The 19,018-nt window shown below is 41.0% G+C and overlaps 1 protein-coding gene and 1 long non-coding RNA gene across 14 annotated transcripts in view; one reads left to right on the top strand and one right to left on the bottom strand.

Moving 5' to 3' along the window:
- The window catches only part of LOC138760885 (uncharacterized), a 216,905-nt gene that overhangs the window by 69,182 nt on the left and 128,705 nt on the right, over nucleotides 1-19,018 (top strand). For 5 of the 6 annotated variants that reach the window (XR_011355949.1, XR_011355946.1, XR_011355948.1 and 2 more), the window contains exon 3: nucleotides 5,431-5,581. This is a non-coding gene — a long non-coding RNA (uncharacterized lncRNA). Of the gene's footprint in view, nucleotides 1-5,430; nucleotides 5,582-17,074; nucleotides 17,203-19,018 lie in introns of all 6 variants that reach the window. The other variant, XR_011355947.1, reaches the window with a different exon arrangement.
- The window catches only part of LOC138760884 (uncharacterized), a 143,244-nt gene that overhangs the window by 5,025 nt on the left and 119,201 nt on the right, over nucleotides 1-19,018 (bottom strand). The window lies entirely within an intron of this gene.

A 19,018-nucleotide genomic window follows, 5' to 3' on the forward strand; every position in this document is an offset into this window, starting at 1 on the left:
TAAACAGCGTCTTCATTGTTGGGGTCTTTCATGGCTTGGTTCAGCATCATGCTGAAGAAGATTGAAAAGAGGGTTGGTGCGAGAACACAGCCTTGCTTCACGCCATTGTTAATGGAGAAGGGTTCAGAGAGCTCATTGCTGTATCTGACCCGACCTTGTTGGTTTATCCAACATATATTAGTGAGTAGGAAATTCACAACTAACTAGTTTTCTTCAGAGGATTTGGAAAGGGTACAGAAGATCACCAGGATGTGGCTCATTGTTATGTTGGGAAGAGTATCAATTTTGATGGGCTCACAGAGGAGAGTCTGAACACATGATACAATCTCACAAGTTTAAATAACACACAGGAGACAAACAGGGGAGAATGTTAAACTGTACTCAATTACTTTTTCATTTAAGCAACAATATAGGCATTCACTCCAGACCTAGGTTGGACTCTGACAATAGTGAACCTACACTTGACATGCTTGCACACTTGAGAACTCACACTACAAACAGGGACTCTTACACACACCTGGTTCCCTGTACCAATGGAGTTGCAGCTCTCTGCAAGTATTGATCTATTGCAATACTACAGCTCAGCTTCAGTGTAATGCACACCTTACCCACAACACTTCCAGCAGTGTCTATATTATGACCTGACATGGAGCAATGTCCAGTGGACCACAAGGCAGAGAGAAAGAATGTGATATGCGTTGGTTTTAAATACAGTGCTAAATCTATGCTTCCAGCTAATAATAACCCAAGGTGATTTAAATTAGCCAATGACAAGGTGTGCACTAATGGGTGGATGGAGTTCAACCTTGATTGACAAATGATGTGACTTCTGAATAAGTTTCAGACAGGGAGGACACATGACCACCTGCATTACACACATTCCAGACAGGCAGGGAGGCCACATTTCCCACACACGCAGCACCCATTGCAGTGCACTAGCTATCAGGAGAAGTTGGACAACTTGGGTCATTTTCTCTGGAGCATATGAGACTGAGAAGCGATTTGATTTCAGATTTATTGTCAGATTATATGCAGGACATCACAAACAACCCTAAGATTCCTTTTTCCTGCAGGCACGGCAGAATTACCACTAATTGTAGTGAAAAAATTAAACTTCACAGCATAAAAATATAAACAAATAAAAGAACTGTAAGTAGGTAATAAGTATAAACAAACTGAATGTACAATATAGAGAGAACAAAGAAAATCAATAAAGTGCACAAGAGAGAGTCCTTAAATGAGTCTCTGATGGAGTTTGTCGTTGAGGAGTCTGTTCCTGAACCTGGTGGTATGAGTTTTGTGGCACCTATACCTCTTTCCTGATGGCAGCAGTGAGAACAGAGTGTGTGCTGGTTGGTGAGGGTCTTTGATAATTACTGCTTCGTTCTGACGGTAGTGTTCCCTGTAGATGTACTCAATAGTGAGGAGGGTTTTGGCTGTGATGTTCTGGGCCATGTCCACTACCTTTTGGAGGGCTTTACTCTTGGATATTGGTGTCTCCATACCAGACCATGATGCAGCCAGTCAGTACACTTTGCAACACACCTCTGTAGAAATTTTCAAGGGTTTCTGGTGTTATATAAAACCTCCTCAAACTCTTGAGGAAGAAGAGGTGCTGATGTGCTTTCTTCATGATGCCATTGGTGTGTTGGGTCTTGGAAAGATCCTCTGAGATAGTGACTCCCAAGAACCTAAAGTTGCATACCCTCTCCACCTCTGATCTCCCAATGATCATTGGATTGTATTCCTCTGGCTTTCCCTTCCTGAGGTCCATAATCAGCTTCTTAGTTTTAGTCACATTGAGTGCAAAGTTGTTGGTGGTGCACCATTCAGTCAAGTTTTCAATCTCAATCCTGTATGTAGACTCTTCCCCATCCTTTATACAACCCGCAACTGTGGAATTGTTGGCAAATTTGTAGATGGTGTTATTGTCGTATCGAACTACACAGTTGTAGGTGTTCAGTGAGTAGAGCAGGGGGCTAAGATCTGGTATGAGTTTATAAAATTATGCGAGGGTAAATAGAGTCTTTCTCCCAGGGTGGAAAGGTCATAAACTAGAGGGGATGTTTAAGGTAAAAATTGAGATAGCTTTTTTTAAGCAGAGGCTGATAGATGGTCATAACACATTGGCAGGGGAAGCGGTAAAAGCAGATATGATAGCTGATGCACCATCAATAACCTCAAAAGACTGGAAGTTATATAAAATGCTCAGACTTTTATTAGCAATAGAATGGAGCCACATCCATGCTGGTCAAACTGGGGAGAGAGCTGTGAGCAGTCCCCTTTATTCTGGAGTTGGTGGGAGGAGCCACAGGTACAGTTGACCACTGGGCATGGCCAGACAATTAAATGTACAAACAGTGGTTTTCCACATTTAAAAAGAGTTCAGCAGAGAAGTGCAGCTGATGTTATCCCAAATTAAGTCTTTCAGATGGTCTGATCTGCCGCTGTGACTGTCATAGTGCTGGTGCAGCTGCATCGCAGCAATGGGGTCCTGGACAGTCTGGGGCGCCTGTATGCAGGTGTCAACATTGATTAGGTGGATGCGTGGCAACAAGTCTGGCATGCCATCTCTTGGAGCTGGAGTAAGATGTCATGGCTCTGGTGCATCATGGGTGATGATAGGTGAGGGGGGTGCGGGGTGATTGGTAATGGTCTCTGGAACCCCTGAGGGTGCCAAGTCCCTAACAGAGACTGTGTCCTTGTGCCCATCAGGGCACACCACATAGGTATATTGGGGATGGCATGGAGAAGGTGGACCTTTTTGACCAATGGCTCAAACTTATGTCTCCTCACGTACTTCTGGAGTAGGATTGGCCATGAGGATGCCAGCCAGGCTGGCAGCATGGTCCCTGTTGCAGACTTCATGGGGAAGAAAAAAATTCTTTCATGTGGAGTGACATTGGTGGCGGTACATCGGACTGATCTGATAGAGAGGAGTGCCTCAGCAGGAGACTGGAAGGCTTCTAGACCACAGGACTAGGAGGATGGCCTTCTGGGCAGTGACGTTCTCCCTTTCCACCTGTCCATTCCCTCAGGGGTTGTAGCTGGTGGTTCTGCTCGTGGCAATGTCTCTGGTCAGCAGGGACTGGTGCAGCTCATCACTCATAAAGGAGGGCCCCAGTTGCCTTGTTCACCCAAACAGAGTGAAGAGGCTGCGTAGGGCCTTTATGACTGTGACAGCTGTCATGTCAGGGCAGGGGATGGTGAACAGAAAATGTGAGTACTCGTCGATAATGTTGAGGAAGTACACATTGGGTCATCGGAGAGGAGGGGTCCTTTGAAATTGATGCTCAAACATTCAAAGGGGTAGGTAGCCTTTACCAGCTGTGCTTTACCTGGTCAATAGAAGTGCGGTTTGCACTCCATGCAGACCTGGCAGTTTCCGGTCATAGTCCTGATCTTCTCGAGGCAGACTGTGGGGCTTTGATAAAATGAAAGAATCTGGTCACTCCAGGGTGGCAGAGGTTGTTGTGGAAGGTTTGCAATTGGTCTATTTGTGTATTGACACACGTTCTGTGGGATAGAGCATCTGGGGGCTCATTGTGTTTCCCGGGCCAGCACAAGATATCATAATTGTAGGTGGAAAGTTCAATTCTCCACCTCAATATTTTGTCATTCTCTGATTGGACGATGGCAGGTGATGCCTGCAGGAACGCTTCGAAACAATGCAGCCAGAGTTTGAAGTTGGTGGAAGCTTCAGGTGATTGAGGGTTGATTTCCAACTTCTCCGGCTTCAGGATTTGCTCCATTGTCAAAATTTATTGCTAATAAAATTGATGCACCATCAATAACTCCAAAAGACGAAGTTATGTAAAAATGATAGGCTTTTATTCACAATAGAATGGAGCCACATCCATGCTGGTCAATTATCTTGAACTGGGGGGTGAGGGGGGAGCTGTGGGTCACCTTTATTCAGGCGTCTGTGGGATGAAATTAGCATCAAAACACCACACAATAAATTTCTAGCTTGTGTGCACATAGCCATAAAAGATTCGATGAATAACAGACACTTTTAAACTAGCTATCATGTACAATCCATCACTAAGAAAGCATAAACAGCCACAGATGGAAAATTGCCCAAGAATTATAAATTGATACCAGGATCTGAGGGATTTATTTATATATTGGCTGGTTAAATTTTAGCAAAATTCCTTCTGCATTTATGTAATTATATCCTTTCAACTACATAGACAAACATTATTCTGTGCTATGGAATATAATCCAATATTTGTTCAATAAAGAGAGAAAAATGCACCCTGGCACAGAGCCACTGACACAAAATCAATGTCTTCTTTGTCTAGTATCTACATTATCTATGATAATGTAGTAATCAGTTTTTATGACAGTCCTGTATATTTATAAAATATCACAAAAATGTTCAACTGCTTATTGAGACAAATGACATGAGAGCAGAGAATACCTCAATCAACAACTCTAAACATGGTGATGTTACACTTTGGAGCATCTGCTTTCAGTGTCAGGTATGGTTTTTTTAAAATTACTGATACAACGCAATAGCAAGCCCTTGTGGCCCATGAAACACTTTCTGTCCAATTGCACTCAATTAACCTACCAACCCCGTACTTTTTGGAGGCTGGGAGGTTTCTAAGGACTCAGAGAAAACCCACACAGGTCTCAGGGAGAATGTACAAACTCCTTACACACAGTGCAGGATTTGAACCCAGGTCACTGGCACTGTTATTGTGTTGTGCTAACCAATACACTAACCATGCTGCTCTGCAATTTTCTCTTTTGGTATCCCTTTCTATTCAGTAAAGGTATGGAGAGATGCTGATCATCAGCCAGCTAGCTACTTCTTCACAAGGTGCAAGGGAAATTTAGAGAGAAAATGATCAGCCATCTGTCTAAGCGGGTTGAGAGCTCCTGTTCTCTCTGTTGTCACAAAAAAGGATACTTTGTTTGCTTGAAGCAAAAAGGCAGTGAAGAAGATATATGCTATAACATCAGAAAATGCTGGAAATACTCAGCCAAAATCTGTAGCAAGAGAAACAGAGTTCACTGAGAAGATCTTTCACCATTATTTTACATTTTCAACATCAGCAGGTTTTTTAATTATAAAATTGAATAATTATTGACTGTACTAAAATTCTTCTAAACTGTGTTCAAATTCAGACTTCAGATATCAGAGAACATACATGTAATCACATATAACACTGAGAATTTTTCCAGAAGTTGAGGCAGAGTTACCACTTATTGATAGTGCAAAAAAAAGTACTTAACATACACATGTAAAGAAATTTTAAAAATGTAAACAGACTGTGCAATACAGAGAGAAAAAAAATCAGTAAAGTGGGGTGTTGAGTCCCAGGTCTTGGAGTTTGCTAATCGGTTTTGAAGGGATGATGGTGTTGAATACCAATTGTTGTCAATAAAGAGTATACTGATGTATGTATTTTTGCTGTCCAGGTGTTCCATGACTTTGTGCACAGCCAGTGAGATGGCATCCGCCATAGACCTGTTGCTATGATAGGCAAATTGGAACGGATCCACGTTGCTGCTCAGACAGGAGCTGATGTGCTTCAACACCAGCCTTTCAAAACACTTCATCACTGTTTCTGTGAGTACAGTACTACTGGTCGATAGTCATTTAGGATTACCTCACTTTTCTTGGGCACTGGCACAATATATAAATTAAATGCTATTTCTTTCAAATGATTCACTTCCTTTTATCCACACAACTGTAAGGAAACCGTGGCAATGATGAGGCTTTTACAATTCATCCAGGTGATAACTACCAGTACAGTGCTTCACTGTCAAGTGATTGAAGATTGTTTTGGTGTTGAAACATGAATAAGATCAGCTGCAAATGTGTTCAATTAATATCCAGGACTAGATGTTTGAAACAAAGGTTCCTTGTCTTGCACACACCTTAAATAAAATATTCCCAATGTTAGCTTATGCTGCTTATGTCAACGCTCTGAACCAAGGCGCAGTGAAAAGTATACGAGTGAATAATGCATCCTGTCACTCCAGATAACACAAACAAACATGTGTGTGTAATTTGCTGGCTAAAGAACAACATTCCTCAATGATGTTTAGATTAAATTTAAGATTTAATGCAAAAATTTAATGCAGAAAATGCAAAAATTCACTGGAGTTTAAATTGAACAAAAACACACAATTAACCAGTGTCAATTGAATGGAGCACAGTCTTGCCTGCCACTCATTCTGATGACTGCTGTGTCCAGCCTGTGCCAAACCTACTCATCAGCAGAATGTCAGTATTGTTCGATCCAGTTAAACACTATTCTCAGGAACAAAGTTCAAATTTATTGTCAGTGTACATACATGACATCACATTCTGTTTCCTGCAGGCCAGGCAGAATTTCTAATTACTGGTAACTCAATAAGAAAAAAATGTATACAAAATAAGGACATGTAAACGAACTGACTGTGCAAACTCAGAAAATAAATATCCTGTATAAATAATGTGCGAAGTAAAAACCCTTAAATGAGTCTCTGAATGATTATGTTGTTCAGGAGTCTGTTGGTTTAGGGGTAGCACCTATTCCTGAACCAGGAGGTATATGTCTTGTGTCCCTTGCAACTCTATCCTGATGGCAACAGCAAAAATAGAGCATGTCCTGGGTGATGTGGATCCTTGATGATTGCTCCTGCTCTCTGACAGCAGTCTTCCCTGTAGATCTTCTCAATGGTGAGGAGAGTGTTGCCTATGAAGTACTGGCCCATGTCCTCTCCTTTTGAAGGGTTTTCCATTCAGAATTATTGATGGTCCCCATACCAGGCCATGGTGCAGCTGGTCAGCACACTTTCTACCAAACATCTGAAGAAGTTTGCCAAGGTTTCCAACGTCAAAACAAACCTTTGCAAAATCCTGAGGAAGTAGAGACGCTGATTTGCTTTCTTCATGATGGCATCAGTATGTCGGGCCCAGGAGAGATCCTCTGAGATAATGACTCACAGGAATTTAAATTGGCTCACACCTTTTCCACCTCTAATACTCCCAATGATCACTGGATCTTGCATCTCTGATTTTCACTTCCTGAAGTCAACAATCACCTCCTTGGTTTTGGTGACATTGAGTGTGAGGTTGTTGTCAGCCAAGTTTTCAATCTCCCTCCTGTACACTGACTCATTCTTCCCTTTTTATGCAATCCACTACCGTGGTATTGTCAGCATATTTAACCATATATAACCATATAACCACTTACAGCACAGAACAGGCCAGTTCGGCCCTACTAGTCCATGCCGTAGCAAATCCCCACCCTCCTAGTCCCACTGACCAGCACCCGGTCCATACCCCTCTAGTCCCCTCCTATCCATGTAATGATCCAGTCTTTCCTTAAATGTAACCAATGATCCCGCCTTGACCACGTCTGCCGGAAGCTCATTCCACATCCCCACCACCCTCTGCGTAAAGAAATTTCCCCTCATGTTCCCCTTATAATTTTCCCCCTTCAATCTTAAACCATGTCCTCTAGTTTGAATCTCCCCCTTTCTTAATTGAAAAAGCCTATCCACATTTACTCTCTGTCCCTTTTAAAATCTTAAACACCTCTATCACGTCCCCTCTCAATCTTCTACTCTCCAGAGAAATAAGCCCCAGTCTGCACAACCTTTCCCTGTAACTCAGAGCCTGAAATCCTGTCAACATTTTCGTGAACCTTCTCTGCACTCTCTCTATTTTGTTTATATCTTTCCTATAATTTGGTGACCAAAACTGTACACAGTACTCCAAATTTGGCCTCACCAATGCCTTGTACAATTTCATCATAACCTCCCTACTCTTGAATTCAATACTCCGATTTATGAAGGCCAACATTCCAAATGCCTTCTTCACCACACCATCTACCTGAGTATCAGCCTTGAGGGTACTATTTACCATCACTCCTAAATCCCTTTGTTGCTCTGCACTCCTCAATTGTCTACCATTCAATGTATATGACCTATTTAAATTTGCCTTTCCAAAATGTAGCACCTCACATTTATCTGTATTAAATTCCATCAGCCATTTCTCAGCCCACACCTCCAGCCTTCTTAAATCACCTTTTAATCTACGGTAATCTACCTCACTGTCCACAACACCACCAATCTTTGTGTCATCCGCAAACTTGCTTATCCATAGATGGTGATATAATATTTGTAGATGGTGTTATAATACCAAGCCACACAGTTATAGTAACAGCACCTTATCAAAAGCTTTGTAAATCCCTGATATAACACATTCACCTAATTCACCTTCTCGCTTTTCAACTCCAAGTTAAAGCTATCTGGCACCTTTTGAAGAGGAGCTGCGTTGTTACTGAAGGAGGTACTGACAAGGGTTACAAGTTTAGACACATTTTATGAAATGTTGAAGTGTGTGACACAGGAGAAAGTAGGACTAATCAATCAGTGAACTTGAATAAGCAACAATACTCTCTAACTGCTCGCTGAACTGATATACTTTCTATCTTTATCATCTGCCTGACAACACCCAAATCCCTTAATCACCAGAATTTATTATTCAATTACTATTTTAAAAATACTTTGATTTTATATCCATCAGAATAAATACCTAATTTCCCCACATTAAAATCCCTCAGCAGCCTTCTTGCTTCCTTACTTGTTTGTATCTCACAACTTATTTTTCCAATTCACCTTCTCATTAGGATCCATTGCATTATTTATTTCAATGGTGTCACTGATATAAATTGTACAAAGCTGAGGTCTTGTCACTGCCTCACATGATACCCATGTAGCAGCGCTATGACAGCACTACAACTCCCAGGACCCAATGAACTGGCGATGTGACTTTAGTGTGTGATGACATTAGCACGTGTCGAGCACGTGATTCTGGCTTTTAAAAGGTTGTGTGGGTGATGAAGAGTAAATCCATTTGATTCACTCTAGAAAAGCCTTGCTTGGTTATTTCATCGTAGCCACTGCAATTCCAGTGGCCACACCCCACTAGTAAAGTCTGCAAACTTGAAAGTGATCAATTTCTCCCTTTTCTCTGTTTTCTGTCATTTATCTACACTGATGTCAACCCCAAGGCCTATAAACCTATTCTAAATAACAACTCCTAATCAAAGGCTTTCCTTAAGAGCCCAGAGGACCCCAAAACCCAGCAGAAATAGAAATTCACCAAGACAAATGGTTACTTAAACAAAAGTAGTTTTTTTTTCTTTAAAAATAAAAACAGGATCAAACTTTAACTTATATTAATTTAATTTAACCAACTTAACCCCCTTCTAATTCTAAGCGCACATATATGTAATGTGTATAAGTTCAGAAAAGCTCTTTGATTCACAGTCCAATCTTACTTCTCACTCCTCCAAGTTCATCAGTATTAGACAATTCTTAGACTATGCACAGAATTTAACATTTATGAATCTTCACCAAGCTCTGATGCTTAAATGGACCTCTTCTGAGTCCGGGGACACAACATGTCAGCACCTCTACTTCCTCAGGAGTTTGTGGAGGTTTTGTATGACATCAGAAACCATGGCAAATTTCTACAGAGGTGTGGTGGAAAGTGTGCTGGCCAGCTGCATCACGGTCTGGTATGGAAACACCAATATCTCAGAGTGTAAAGTGTTCCAAAAAGTAGTGGACACAGCCCAGGACATCACAGGCAAAACCCTCCCCACTCTTGAGTATTTGCCCACTCTTGAGTACATCTACAGGGAACACTGCCATTGGAGAGCAGCAGCAATCATCGAAGACCCACACCACCCAACATACACTCTGTTCTTACTGCTGCCATCAGGAAAGAGCGAAAGGTGCCACAAGACTCGCACCACCAGGTTCAGGAACAGCTGCTACCCCTCCACCATCAGACTCCTCAACAACAAACTCAATCAGAGACTCATTTAAGGACTTACTTGTGCACTTTATTGATTTTCTTTTTGTTCTCTCTGTATTGCACAGTCAGTTTGTATACATTTGTTATCTGTTTGTAGTTCTTTGTTTGTTTACATGTTTTACACCATATGCAGTTTATTTTTTGCACTACCAATTAGTGGTAATTCTGCTGTGCCCACAGTATAAAAAGGAATCTCATGGTTGTATGTGATGTCATGTATGTACTCTGACAATAAATCTAAAATGAAAGGCAAAGATTAGATAAAGGTTGGTAAGTTGTTTCCATTGGTGAGGGAAATAAACTAGGAGATATAGCCTCAGGATTCAGGGTAGTAGGTTTAGGATGGAGATGAGGAGGAACTGCTTTTCCCAGAGGGTGGTGAATCTGTGAAATTCACTGCCCATTAAAGCTAGAAATAACCTCAGTATATATTTTTACATAGTAAGGGAATTAGGGATATGGGGAAAAAGGCAGGCAGGTGAAGCTGAGCCCATCATCAGATCAGTCACGATCTCATTGAATGGTAGAACAGGCTCAATAAGCCGAATGGCCAATTCCTGCTCCTCTTTTATGTTCTTATTACTTATCTTCACAGCCTTCTCTTTCTAAAATGTAGCTTCCCTTCACATCACTTGGGCATTTTCTTTACAAATGTTATTACTATGATGAAACTCACATCTTTAGTGCAGCAAACAGCATAAAAGCCATCTGAGGAACAGGGTGATGGAAGATCAAAACTTCACATTTGAGTTCTACAGCATGGAAACCCTTATTGTGGAGAAGGAGCATTCCAGGCAGCACTGACATCTTCAAGACCATGCATCAGAAGCACAGCAAAGCTCTACATAATCAGTGAAAAGAATGGCCTACTTCCCAAGATCCCCACCCATCCATTTCACCAGGTGGCACCTGCGCTATCAATGGAAGTGTCTGTCTTTCCCACATTGCTCTTAACAATCACCTATGAACCCACAGAACCAGAGTGAAGGCCAAGTCATCCTTGATTTGGGATAATTGCTCCTAGAAAAAAAAATGTAATCACTAATTTCTATATTCTCATGCAGCTACAGTTGGAATCAATATTGGGGATACCAGTATGCAAAAACACAGGAATGTTTGCAGATAGTATCAGGGTTCAGAGCCTTTTGACAATGATACCCACAGCTGAAATTTACAAGATGAAACGGACCACATCTTACCTCTTTAAATTTATTGGGTTCACTGAAAGATGCATCATGCTACCGTGTAGCATATAATAAAGTGAAATGAACTTGTAAATATAAATAAATTTAGATATACAGCATGGTAATAGGCCATTTCAGCCCACGAGCCCATGCTGCCTGATCACACCGGATTGACCTACATCCTGGTTCGTTTTTGAACATTGGGAGGAAACCAGAGCCTCCAGGTAAAACCCAAGCAGTATCAGGGAGAATCTACAAACTCCTTACAGACAGCCAGGATTTGAACCCAGGTCCTGATCGCTGGCGCTGTAAAGGCATTTCGCTAACTGCTCCGCCAACTGTGCCGCCCAAATTGGGATATTAATAGGAGCCACATCATTGTTCAGAAAATCCAATGTGTAAATATTCATTGCAATTTTCCATAAACAGAAAATGTTGGAAAAACTCAGAATATCAAATCTCAACTGATCTGAAAGAGAGTTAACATTTTGGATAAGTGATTACGGACACTTACCTAAAGATTGTAATTCCCACTCTCTCTCTTAATTACACATACACACACACACACACACACACACACACACACACACACACACACACACACACACACACACACACACACACACACACACACACACACACACACACACACACACACACACCACCTCTCTCTCTAAAATCTCTCCAAAAGCTCTCTCACAAAAGATTTCTCACTCTCTTTCTCCATCCCCCCCACCCGACCTGCCCTAAAAGCTCTTACTTGCCTGAGTATTTCCAGCACTTGCTTTTATTTCAGAATTGCATCATTTACAGAATTTTGTTTTTTGTCCTATTTGTGGCCATAATTTGTCCACCTTGTTATGCACACTTTGTGCATTAAGATAAAACATTATACATTTTACTTGTCTTTAACCATTTTTCTCTAATGTGACCTTGTTCGTTGATTGATTGAACACATTGTTCTTCTCAATGATTCTCTGCTATAATGACCCAAATTGCTACTATGCTCTTGTAATGGCCTTGATTTTTTTTCTGTTAAATCTTGACTGTCACCTATTTAAATCCATTTAGTAGCAAATGCCACAGCAGTTTAGTATTTCAGCAATGATGTTTTGACAGCAGAGGCAGTGAATTTCCAAAAATGGAATTTTGAATAACGATATAACAAAAATTGCAGGCAAATTGATCTCGTTATGTCCTGCACAGCATACAATGACTCATACACCTTACATTTAATTTTAGTACCTTAGCTAATGGAAATTGTCAAATTGTAATGAGCACCATTTTGATGCAGCTATTAGCTTTTAGATGAAAAATAACAGGATTTAAGGTAAGGAAATTAAATACAGTTTAACCAGCATCTCAAACTTGAATACAGGATAAAGTTCTAGATGGTGAGTCTGTAATGGTTACTTCAATAACTTAACCTACTTAATAAATGAGGGTCTATTTTTCAAGGAAATTTTATTTCTCTTGATATTCTCACAAATATCTTCTGAATATATATCTTCCTCCCATCATGCTGTCATCAAGTTTTCACCTGAAGTAAATGCCTTTGCCTGCCAAGTACACAAATATGCAAACATATTGATATTAAAATTATGTTACCATATCCATATCCTTTTATTTCTCTCTTTCTCCTCTCTTCTCTGCCTCCTCTAATTCCTCCTGCTCCACAGCTGTGTGTCTGTGTGTCAGGTGGTGTTATGTGCTTGTTAAAGCAAGTGTTCTGAGGTATGCCAGGCAGCTTTTGCTGTGATCCACTGGAGATTGGCCCATTACTCACTAGAAGTTGACTCTGCGGATGTTTAAATGAAGTTGGCTAGCGTTTCTATGCAGGAACAGAAACTCTGTGTGAAGACTTTGCAAGGTTAAAGGCTGAGCACCCCTGTGCTCTTCCATTTGAACATATGCTTCTACTGGGATATTCTTTTCCATTACCATAGGTGTAGGCCACTCTGGTCAGTGACACATCACATGTGGGATGAAAAAGAAAAAGAAAAGTCTAAAACTAGAGGGCATAGGTTGGAGGTGAGAGAGTGGATAAAGTGACTCAAGTGTTAACCTTTTCACAGAAAGAGTGGTGGATATCTGGGAGGAGCTGCCAGAGGATGTAGTAGAGGCAAGTACAGTTAAAATATTTAAAAGACTTTTAGGCAGGGTTATGAATAGGAAAGCTTTAGAGATATATGGGTCAAACACAGGAAAGCGGGACTAGCTCAGGTAGATAGATAAACTTGGTGGGTATTGATGTATTGGCCTGAAGGGCCATTTCCATGCACTGTAACTATAATTTAAGTAGGATTAAGCTTGATTCAGTTTCACTTGCTGGTTAAAACCTGTGAAGGGCTTGGTCCATCAATGGCTAGTCAAATGGTGATGGGATTATTGCAAATTGTGCTACACTGTCTGCTCATCAATGCTATTTCATTGACTGTGAGATCACAATTTCACAGTCGTCAGCTAAATACATAAAGTAGTTTTCAGGACAAGTTAAATGCTATCCTGCATTGGGTGACTCATCTTTTTGTTCATCCAAGTCATTTTAATGCTTTCACCATGTGCAATGGACAGGTGGACAGGAAGCGATCTCAGAAAGCCCTGATCTCTGGTGCACCTCATTTGGGCATATGGGAATGCTATCTACCAAGATACAGCTGATCCAAACATGTTTCCAGTTATCCAAAAGCTTGAGACAAGACTTTTTCAGTTAACTGGATTTTTCAGATAACTGAATAATGGCTTTAAGCAATCCAGTAACATCAGCAGAACACTTGTCAGTTAACGGAAGAAAACGGAAGATCAGCCATCGCCGATATCTGACACTTCCCCACTGCCATCACCAATCCTGCCCGGGAACCCAAGGCCCCCGCTCCTGCCCAGGAGGCCACTCTCCTTGATGACGCCTTGCCAGTGGAGAACCAAGTACAGTGGAGGGTAAAGAAGAAATGGAAAGAGAGAGGGGAGAGAGTTACCTGAAACGAGGACAATCTCCCCAAGCGCAGCCTGGCCCTTCGACTTCCTCCAGTCACTCACTGATGGCTCAGGATTCCAGCCTGCTTCTCTGAGCTGACATCCAGCCATTCAGCGTCTGATTTCTCGGCTGGTTCTGAACTCTGTTGTTACCAAAAATGGCACTAACAGTACATCAGAACCCCACATGAGCACTTTGGGTGATTTTTTTTTCAACTTATGATGTCATGTCACCGCCGAAAAAAAATTTGGATAATTGAACTTTTCGGTTAACCGATTTTCAGATAATCGGTAATATACATTATAAACCCCCATGTATAAACAAAAAAAAATTTAAACTGAAATATTTACTGGTATCCTGTTCCTTCCTCACAGATACTGCCTAATTTGGTGAATATATCCTGCTTTTATTGCCTTTCTTTTGGTATGGTTTCATCCATGCCCTGTACAACTGTATCAAAACTTCCCTATTTCTATATTTCATTCATAAAAGCCAACATTTCATTTGCCTTCCTAATTCCTTGCTCTACTGCTTGATTTTTCTATATTTCCTCCCCATATCATAACCATATCCTTGTTGCCTATACCTGCTATACATCTCCTTCTTTTTCTTAACCAGATCGCCAATATCCCTTGAAAACCAGCGTTCCCTATACCTGGTAACTTTGTCTTTAATTCTAACAGGAACATGCAAACTCTGCACTCTCAAAATTTTGCCCTTGAAGGCCATCTACTTTCCTAACACACCCTTGTCATAAAACAAAATATCTCAATCCACTTCTCCCAGATCCTTTCTCATTTCCACAAAATTTACTTTCTTCCAATTTAAAATCTCAACATGAGGATCAGACTTATCCTTTTCCATAAATGTCATTATGGACACTGGACCCAAAATGTTCACCTACACATACATCTGTCACCTGACCTGCCTTGTTCCCTAATAGGAGGTCAAGTACTGCTATCTCTCTGCAGATTTGCTCCTCCAATTCTCTCTGATTATTGGGCAGTCTATAGTATAACCCTATTAGTATGATCACACTGTTCCCGTTCCTCAACTCCACCCATATGGCCTTTGTAGACAAGTCCTCCTGGGTGTCCTGACTTTGCACAACTGAGATATTTTCCATGATTAGCAATGCCACTCCTCCCCCTTTCATCCCTCCCCCCTCTATCACACCTGAAGCAACGGAACCCCAGAACATTAAGATGACGGTCCTGTCCATCCTGCAACCAAGTCTCACTAATAGCAATATTATAATCCCACGTGTCAATCCATGCCCTAAACTCATCAGCCTTTCAAACAGTACTCCTTGCATTAAAATAAACACACCAGAGAAAATTTCTATTATGTATAAACCTTTGATTTCTGTCTATACATCCAGTCCTTGCATGACCTTTATTCTCCAACCCACTAACTGCTCTACCATATTGTTCCCCTTCCCTTGCAAATCTAGTTTAAACTCATCGGGACAAGGCTAACAAAGCTACCCGCAAGGATTTTAATCGCCTTCCAGTTCGGATGCAATCTGTCCTGTCGGTACAGGTCCCACCTTCCCTGGAACAAATCCCAGATCTAGAAACTTGTAGCTCTCCCTCCTACACCATGTCTTCAGCCACGTATTAAGCTGCCTTATCCTCCTATTCCAAATCTCTCCTGCATATGGCACAGGAAGCAACCCTAAGATCACTACCCTGGAAGACCTCTTCTTCAGCCTAGCACCTAACTCCTGAAGTCTCCTTTCAGGACCTCCTCACCCTTTCTACCTATCTCATTGGTCCATACATGGACCACAACATCTAGCTGATCACCCTCCCACCTAAGAATGTTGTGAACTTGATCTGTGATATTCCGTACCAAGGAGACAACATACCATCCAGAATTTACGATCTCCTCCACAAAGCCTCTCATCTAACTTCCTAACTATGGAATCCCCTATCACTACAGCCTGCCTCTCTTTTCTCCCTTCCCTTCTTAGCCACAGCACCAAACTCAGTGCCAGAGACTTGATTGCCATGGCTGTGTCCAGTAACTCATCCCCCTTAACAGTATTCAAAGCAATTTCAGGGGGACGTCTGCTCGTTCTCCTAACTATAACCTAACTACTCTCTACCTGTCTCCTAAGTGTAATAGCCTCCCTATAATTCCTATCACACCCTCTGCCTCCCAAATGCTCCTGAGTTTATCCATTGCCTGCTCCAAAGCATCAACATGGCTTGTCAAGATTATCAGCATTCTTGCATTTTTAATCATCAAGGAAACTATCGACTTCCCGAACAATCCACATCATACAAGAGGACCATTCCCCTGCCCTGGGCTCCATTCTTCCACTTTCACCCTCTATCCCACTCTCTCTTTCTCACAACAGCACCACTCTCTGCCTATTTATTCTGGTAGGGAGGCTCCTGGGGGAGGCAAAAAGCCAAAGAAAAACCTGCAGCCAATTACAGGAAAAGATTTTTGGAAAATTCCTCCCCGACTCCCTAGTGGCAATTGAGCAAAGCTCCAGGAGATCACAGAAAATAGTGATACACTATTAGCAATACTAGTTCTAATATTGTATAACTATTGTATTCTACAACAAAAATTAGAGCGGTTTCTCTGGCCTGGACTTCACTCCATGGCAACCACTGCTCTACTGGGCTCCACTGCGCCTGGGCTCTGGGTCTGTGTGCCTTTCCTTTCCCTGTCCTTGAGCCACTACATTTGGGCAGGCAGCTACTCTTCCTGTGCTTGCGCACTCTCCCATCACAGTTGTTTCTGTGATCCTTGCCCATGCAAGGATGGCATGGACAAGTTGGGCCAAACAGCCATACAGCATGGAAGCAGGCCTTATGACCCTATGAACTAGGTAGTGAACAAGGAGCAGTCCTATTGAAATCATGAAAGGGGAGGAGATGTGTCTGATGGCAGAATGTTGTTGAAGGTGATGGAAGGAGTTCTATTTACTTCTGCATGAGATAAACTAATAATAGAAACATGGCACGGTGTATGGAAACTCTCGGCTAATTCCCATGTTCTGGGCAACTGGATGTGCAGGCAGTGTCATCAGATGGATGTGCTCAAGTCCCATGTTTATCTTCACAGCCTTTCAATCGGGATAACTATTTTATGGATTAGAAAGGCAAGAAAGGCAGATGCTGGAACCTTAAGCAAACAATCAGAATCAGAGGGACTCAGCAGGTCAGGAAGCATCCATAGAGGGAATTTTTCAGGTCAGTACCCTTTTATAGGTCTGTTCCTGCTTGATACATTGACCTTTCATTTTTCTCCCCATGGCTGCTCTCTGAGTCCCTCCAGCTTCTTATTGTTTGCTCATTATTTCATTGATTGAGTGTTTCAGAAGGTAGTCACCCTGCAGCTCAGTGAGTGCAATATAGCCAACTGATCAGTAAGACCATTCAGGAGACCTCTGGTTACGTTCTAACCAGAATTCAGTTCTGATTATTGTTGGAGCAATGGGGGTAGGGGGTGGGGGGGGGGGGAAAGAGGGTTCCTGGAAGGTGCAATCAAAGCCCAGGCTCAACTGAACAGATTGGGAGGAGAAAGGTCTCGAAAAGATGCAATAATTAGAAGAGTTGACAGGCATTTTTGCAGTCACAGATATGATACCAGCATGATATGTTGTCTGCCTATAGTGCTAAGCACAGTTAAACAGGACAATCCATGAGGATTTGTTTTGAGAAAGTGCTGTCTAATTGATAGTTCTGGTTCTGTTAAGTATACTATAACATCATCTGCAAATAAACTGATTTTATATTCCTTGTCTTTTATTTTTATCCCTTTTATTTTATTTTCTGTTCTTATCAATTCTGCTAGTGGTTCTATAGCTAATGCGAACAATAAGGGTGATAGTGGGCATCCCTGCCTTGTTGATCTGCTTAAATTAAATTGCTTTGATATATATCCATTTACTGTCATTTTCGCCAATGGCCCCTTATATAATGCTTTAATCCAATTAATATTCTTCTCTGGTAAACTGAATTTTTGCAATACTTTGAATAAAAATTCCATTCTACTCTGTCAAAGGCCTTCTCTGCGTCTAAAGCAACTGCTACTGTTGGCGCTTTACTCCCTTCTACTGCATGAATTAAGTTAATAAATTTACAAATATTGTCTGTTGTGCGTCTTTTTTTAATAAATCCAGTTTGGTCTAGATTTACCATTTTAGGTACATAATCTGCTAATCTGTTTGCTAATAGTTTAGCTATTATCTTATAATCTGTGTTAAGTAATGATATTGGTCTATATGACGCTGGTGCGAGTGGATCTTTCCCTTGCTTTGGTATTACTGTAATTATTGCTGTTTTACATGAATCTGGTAAGCTTTGTGTTTTGTCAATCTGGTTGATTACTTCCAGGAGGGGAGGAATTAATAAATCTTTAAATGTTTTATAGAATTCTATTGGGAATCCATCCTCTCCTGGTGTTTTATTATTTGGTAGTTTTTTTTATTATCTCTTGTATTTCTACTATTTCAAATGGTTCTGTTAATTTATTTTGTTCTTCTATTTGTAATTTTGGTAATTCAATTTTAGTTAAAAATTCATCTATTTTCCCTTCTTTCCCTTCGTTTTCAGTTTGGTATAATTGTTCATAGAATTCTCTAAAGTTTTCATTAATCTCCGTTGGATTATATGTGATTTGTTTGTCTTTTTTCCTTGATGCCAATACCATTTTCTTAGCTTGTTCTGTCTTAAGCTACCATGCTAGAATTTTGTGCGTTTTTTCCCCTAGTTCATAATATTTCTGTTTTGTCTTCATTATGTTCTTCTCCACCTTATATGTTTGTATTGTTTCATATTTTATTTTTTTATCTGCCAATTCTCTTCTTTTAGTTGTGTCTTCCTTCATTGCTAATTCTTTTTCTATATTTACTATTTCCCTTTCCAACTGCTCTGTTTCCTGATTGTAGTCCTTCTTCATCTTGGTTACATAACTTATTATTTGCCCTCTGATGAACACTTTCATTGCATCCCATAGTATAAACTTATCTTTCACTGATTCCGTATTTATTTCAAAGTACATTTT

The sequence above is a fragment of the Narcine bancroftii genome, chromosome 4, assembly GCF_036971445.1.
Source record: "Narcine bancroftii isolate sNarBan1 chromosome 4, sNarBan1.hap1, whole genome shotgun sequence".
In the NCBI taxonomy this organism is placed as follows: domain Eukaryota; kingdom Metazoa; phylum Chordata; class Chondrichthyes; order Torpediniformes; family Narcinidae; genus Narcine; species Narcine bancroftii.